General features: G+C 36.3%; 1 pseudogene; it reads left to right on the plus strand.

Annotated features, from left to right (window-relative positions):
- Positions 1-234: 234 nt before the first annotated feature.
- LOC101707755 (olfactory receptor 14A2-like) lies at positions 235-1,168 on the plus strand (annotated as a pseudogene).
- Positions 1,169-7,049: the final 5,881 nt, after the last annotated feature.

Below are 7,049 nucleotides of genomic sequence, written 5' to 3' on the forward strand. Positions count from 1 at the left end.
ACAGAAACCCAGGGGAGTAACAGGGAGCAAAGAGGATAGAAAGGAAAAGACAGAAAGAGTGAGGAAGGAAGGAAAGAAAATTTTGAATAAAATGAATACAAGTTTTTAAGATGCAGTAGTTAATGATTCCTTTACAACTGAATGTTTCTGAATATATTACTTTTTTGAACTGTTTATTACTTTTTCTCTTTTCTTATATGTCCTCACCTTAACAGGCAGTGAGTATGCTCTAGTATGGTCAATGTCACCGTGGTGATGAGTTTCCTTCTCTTGGGGTTTTGTGAGGACCTGGAGTTGTGGGACTCTGTGCCATGCTCTTCCTACTGATGTAACTCTTGGGCCTAATGGGTAACCTTCTCATTGTCATTGTCCTTATGATGGACCTGCAGCTCTAAGAACCCATGTACTTCTTCCAGAAGAACTTGTCCTTGCTGGACATCTCACTGGTGTCTGTCCCAATACCAAAGTTCATCCTTAACAGTCTGACTCACAACAATTCCATTTCCACTCCCAGCTGTGCCTTCCAGCTACTTTAAATCACACCCCTCTCAGCAGGTGAGATATGTATCCTCACAGCCATGTCCTATGACCACTATATGGCCATCTGCTGTCCCCTGCACTATCATGAATGGCAACGCCTGTGTCCTGATGGCAGGAATTTCCTGGGCTGTGAGTGGCCCTTTGAGGCCTTGTGCACTGCTAGCACATTTTCTGGGCCCTTCTGTGGCTCCCGTGTGATCCCAGAGTTTTTCTGCAATGTTCCCTCCTTACTCAAGATTTTCTGCTCTGACACATTTCTGGTGGTCTATCCCAGCCTGGGAATAGTGGTGTGTCTAGGCCTGTCATATTGTGTCTGCACTGTGTTCTCTTATGTTCACATTCTCTCCACTGTGCTGAGGATTCCATCCAGGAAAAGTCAGTTTAAAGCTTTCTCCACATGCTTCCCTCATCTCCTTGTCTTCACTATCTTTATATTAAGTGCATTAATGGTTTACCAGAGGCCACAAGCAGATGCACCCACAGTTATTGATAGGCTACCTGCTATGTTCTACACTGTGCTGCCTTAATCCTGGATCCTGTCTTCTACACCCTGAGGAATGGTGACATGAAATGGGGCCTGAGAAGGCTGATGCCAGTCCTGTGTGCTCACCAGGTGCTGATCATCTAACACTCTCTCATGTCTGTGCAGGACATGGGATCTTCAGGGTGCCACTGAGTCTTCTCAGCTCTAACTTTGAGGAGACATGTTGTACACTTGTCTATCTCCCACTCTGGGAATCAAACACCCAAGAGCCGCTGAAGTCAGAAGTTGTACCCCACAAGGCCAATATGTAGGCCATGGAGTCACCTGGTGCTCTCTTATGACAAAACATCTCTCCCTTGGTGGCTTAGATTTCTGAAAAGATTGCCTGTTTTTTGTGATCAGATTTCATCTTGAATCTTTTATTAACTAATTTCCATGTTTCACTTATTTAAAACAAATGGAAATATTCAGGGACAAGAATGTAGCTCAGTGGTCCCGTGCCTGTCTGGCAAGCATAAGGTCCTGAGTTTTATTCCCAGTACCAAAAAGAGAGGAACCCACCCCCTAAAGAAAAGAACAATATTGAGACATCACACTGGGTCTCATATGTGGACAAATCTGAACCATGGACATGTGACATGTGCACATCTTCCTCAATAATCAGACTGCCCTTTGCTGAGATATAATATCCAACTGCAAAGCCACTAGGAGGGGAAAGCTGAGTTGTATCCTCCCAGAGGGACCCTGGTCACCCACGTGGAAATTTTCCAGCAGGGCCCAGGGCACTTCCAATGCAGCAGACTCAGGTGTGTCTTTGAACCTCCATGTCTGTAATTCAGCAAGTACAGAACTTCTGAATTTAATTTAAGCTAAGACAAGACTTTTAATCTGAGTCTGAAAGAAACTATGGAATCTGTTAAAATTAGAGCAGAACTCACTGGGAAGGGACAGATTTCTTTTGGCTTACTTATTAGTATCCACAGTGCAAAAGACTTATCCTGGACTTCTCTGTAATGTATATAGCAACCCTAAATTTTATCAGAATAACTTTTGAGCTTCACCTTTAATTATCTAGTGAAATAAAAGGACTTTACTGCCATTTTGACTAAAGAGCCAGGTATTTTTACTCAGATATAGGCAGACATATTGAATCATGCCCTTACATATTCCCTGATAACTTTATTTTTACTATCTCAAAATTATATTAAGTGATGAAAAGAAACTTTTCTGATATCTCTTACTTATAAATTTATCTTTAACTTTTCTCAAAGAGCTGGGGGAAATGGTAGAATTATTTGTTTTACTCCTAAAGGAGCATAACATAAGTTTACAACAACCCATTACATACTTTTCAACTGTATATTTCTACTGTTTTATAAGAGTAGTCTGCTGTGCATCTCAGTAGCAGTGTCTGGGGGTAAACAGGGAACAATCCTTGTGTTTACTCATTTGGCACGAGGAACAGAAAGTTGTGTACACATGTACAAACATGTCAAAGCAGAATTTTTACCCACATAATTCTCCATCTAAGGAGTTTTGAGTATGTTTATCTGAGCATCACAAAGGGGTAATATACACCCATACTACTCTTCTCTTGTGTAAACATCAACTTTACCATAATGGAATGTGACTGTGACTCATAATCACTGTGCCTGGGGAAAACAAAAACTCATCTGTGCATTCACCCACTTGGCAAATCAATGGCAAGATGTGTACAAGAGCTCCATAGCAGTAATAGGTGTTTTATCCATCAAATTCTTATTGCTAAATTTCTATGCATTTAAACTTTGTTTTTCAAAATAGTTTTCTTTCAAATTTTCGGAAAGAATTATCCAAATTCAGTACAATGGCACATGGAAAACAAGATTTGGTCATTTTGAGGGGGTCAAAAGTGAATCATCAGATTACTCATGTATGGATAATGAAGATCATCATGACTTTGACATTGGGCTTGTGAGCCAACATTCCTGTGCAAGAGAAATGGAGCAATACGTGGTAAATGCAGACCTACTTGTTTCAGATGATGAATAAAGGAGCAATGTCAGTACATACTTGACTAGTTGAAATGGTGTCAATTGTCATACAACTAAATAGAATGATCCAATGTAGAACCAGGTCCAAAATTATGGTGAGGATCTTGGCAGGGGTGAAACCTTTGGGACAGAATCCCAGCACTTCCACTCAATGTTGGCAATAATTTATACCAGATGAAATACTACAAGATATGGTGAAATACAAGTAAAATGTTCTGTATATACCAATAACCACACATAAAAATGTGTTTATTATGACACCTCACTAGCTGAACTGAAAGCATTCATAGGTTGTCTGTACTTAATAGGGCTTTCTGATGGTAATCCCAGGAATATAAAAGACTGAGAGAAAAACGAAGGGTATGGGCTTGAGGTTTGTAGAATAATGATGACACTGAGGAGATTTAGTTCTCTTTAAAATTGCCTGAGGTTCTTCCATGAAAGAAAAGCAAACATAATATTGCTGCTGTCTACTCGCTGTTTGAGATGTTTGTGGGTAATTGGCAAACAATTTACAAACCATCCAAATACATGACTATTGTTCAAATATTTGCACTATTTAGGGTTCTAGTACCCTCAGGGAGTATATGCAAATATCCTTCAAAATAAGGCATGGAAATGTATGCCTTGATGCAAAGACTCATTACGTTTTCAATTTAGAAATTCATCCTAGAACTCAGCCACCATGTCATTATTCATATATTAATAAAATTAATCATGTTCTGAACACACTTGTTACTCCCATCTCCTAATCAGAATGTGAGATTCAACAATTGGTTTACCAGTTTCCAATTGATATCATATCTGTTTATCAGAGTACAACTTGAACAACAAAGGATCTGTATGCAGGAAAAAAGCAGAAATTCCAAAGAAAATGCTGTGATTTCAAAACATACAATTGTGTAGTACAATTTTTGGATTTCAGAAAGATATAATATTTACCTCATATATGAAATAAAAACAAACTGTTACTGCTCATGTCAGCAGTTCATCATGATAGGAATATTGATAGGGAAAACTCAACAAAACAAAAGCCTGAGATGAAAACTTTCTACAAAAAACCCAAAGGTGGATAATTGATTTTTGATGAACTATGCAGCACCTATGATATCACTTGAATCACAAAGTTGTTGTTTGTAGTTTAAACAATGGTTGTGTTATATAAGAAATCATTTACAGAAGAGGAAAAGCAAAAAATTTCTACTCAGGGAACTATGCAAAAAAATGTGGAGCACATTCGTGAGCTGATGGGTGAATAGGAAGGTCCAGAATCACCCAGACATAGTATACAATAGAAAAACCAAACAGATGACAACTGGGCCCTACAAGAAAGGACAGGAAAACAAAACATAGTGCTATCAATGTAAGTGATACTTGTTCATGGAAAATGTAGTTTTCATGTGTGAAGGCTGCCTTCCTTGTGCAGTTGAAGCAAAGATTATTTTTATGATGGACTTTTGTTTGTATTTACATTTTAGTTCACATAGATTTTTATTCCTGATGTCATCTTTTAGGTTTCATAAGTAAGTATACAGCTGGTGTGAAACTGTTGATGTCTGTTCTAAGCACTCATTACATATTTGATATTAATAATAATAAAGGGTTGAGGTTAATCTTTTACATATGGATAAGAGGTGTTCTAGTACCATTTGCTGAAAACAGTCTTTTCCTCTGCTCTTGAGTTGAGTTTATGTTCTATAAAATGTTAATGTTAAATAATCGTTCAAAACTCAGTGGACCATATAAATGTGGTTCTATTTCTAGATTCTCTGTGTAATTCCAATGATCTATAAGTCTTTCCTTTCACAAACACTACCTTGATTACTGTAGCTTTAGAGGAAGTCTTAAAATTAGGTAATACATGTCTTCCAACACTGTTATTTTTTCTTTTTCTTTCTTTCTTTTTTTTTTACTTTTCTAGGTCCTTTATACTTCTACATAACTAACTTTCAAATTTCAATATCCAATTCTTCATTTATATATCTTCATTTATATGTAGATGATCATTTCATCTACATATAAAGATTTTACTTACACCTAGCCAATCCTATGCTAATTGTTTCTTTTTATTGCCAGACTATTTTGGTTAGGGCCTATGTTTCAAAATTTAATGGACAGATGAAGAGTACACATATCTGCCCTTGTTCCCCACCTTAGGGAGAAAGCATTGTATCTTTTCCATTCATATAAGACTTTTTTGCTGGAAGTATGGAGTACATGTTTTATCTGTTGACAAGGTTTTGTTCTACTACTAGTCTCCTGATACCTTTTACCATGAACAGCTGTAGAATTTAGTCCAAACCTTTTTCTGCAACCAATGACCGGATCATATGGCTTTTTCTTTTCCTCTGTTAGAATGATGACTTATGGGGGTTGATCTTCCAATGCTGAACCAACACTGGCAACCCTGTAATAAAACCACTTTCTACATATTGCCAGATCTGACTTCTAATAGTTTGTTTTGTTAAACAAATTTCTATGTTCATACTTTTTTCTTCTATTATCTTTATCCAGTTCATATAAGCACAACGTTGATTTCCTACAGTGAGGGGAGAATGTTCCTTCTTTTTTCTGCTTTAAATGTTTGAAATAATTCATCAGTTAAAATGTATGTGAGCCTGTTCTTGTCATACAGGTTGGTTTTCAAGCTAGGAACATACTTTCTTTAATAGGTGCTATTCAACTTTTATATTTCCTCCAGAGTCAGTTTCATTAACTTGTCTTCCAAGGTACTTCTTAGAAGTTGTCAAATTTATTTCAAAATAGATTTTTGTAATATGCTTTTTGTATCCTTTTATATTCTGTAGAATCTGTGGTAATGTTCTATAAATTTTAATATTGTAATTAAAACAATGTATAATTTTAAAAAAATACCAGAAAAGCAAAATGCATGGGATGTTAATGTAGGCAATAGATGTGTATGTAAGGTACAGCTGTCATGTGTGACTGCCTTAGTTGTGATAATTGAAGCAAAGATTACTTTTTTGCAGAGTGTTGTTGGTATTTACTTTGTAGTTCATATAGGAAGTGTTCTTCTTTTTATAGGAACTGTTGTTATTTTTCAGACTTGGTAAACCAAAAAAAAAATTGATGTGGAAAACTTTGATGCTTGTTAATAAATATACAATAAATATTAAGAATTCAATACTTTATTTTTTATATATTTCCTTCTAGGTAATCATTGATTAACATAAAAAACTCATAAAATTAAATTAAATTTATCAATATAAATACTGTACAGAATAAACATGGGTATTGTACACCCACAATAATGGGCATTTATAACAAAGTTGGCACTATACCCCTCTGAAAATGAATATGTTATACACTTAAATTTATTTGATGTGAATATGTACCTGTTGTGGTGTTGAATGAGAAAAAGTATTATAAGGGGAAAGACTCTTATCCTGCCCTCAGGTACAATAATATTGGTAAAATTTTATAGATGTCAATACTTAAAAGCTTGTATAATTTGTGGAAATTCTTCAGAGAGTGCACAGTATCTACATTTCCTCTATTTTTATCACAAGGGAAAACTAAATTGAAAAAAATTATTCTTTACAAGATTATAGTACTAGATACAGAAGAATGATAGAAGAGTCACAATTTTAAATCATATATTTTATAACTGATTCAAGCAAGAATCAACCATGGAAGTTAAAACCATTCGAAGAAGAATTGTTGTAACCCATCCTCCACCTTGAATTAATTATTTCTCTTGTAAGGAGCTTAAACTATGCTTTGTCCCTAGTTTACATTAAACAGTGTGATGGAGCACGTTTTTCCTCTCCGGTCCTGCTCTCCATACTTTCTGGTCCTGCTCCTGTGGTCCTCCACTGCTCAGCTTTTTAAGTTACATGCATGTGGTGGTTTATGAGCTTGACTTGCAGAACCATAGATTGTTCAGTCATAGCAAGACTTCTAGAGGTCTGACAACCATGATTTTATCCAAACCTGTGAAACCCCCACTTTTCCCCCGCCTTTTCCTGGCC

The sequence above is a fragment of the Heterocephalus glaber genome, unplaced genomic scaffold (genome assembly GCF_053883595.1).
Source record: "Heterocephalus glaber isolate CG9 unplaced genomic scaffold, H.glaber_assembly_v1.0 deba00001831, whole genome shotgun sequence".
Taxonomy (NCBI): Eukaryota; Metazoa; Chordata; class Mammalia; order Rodentia; family Bathyergidae; genus Heterocephalus; species Heterocephalus glaber.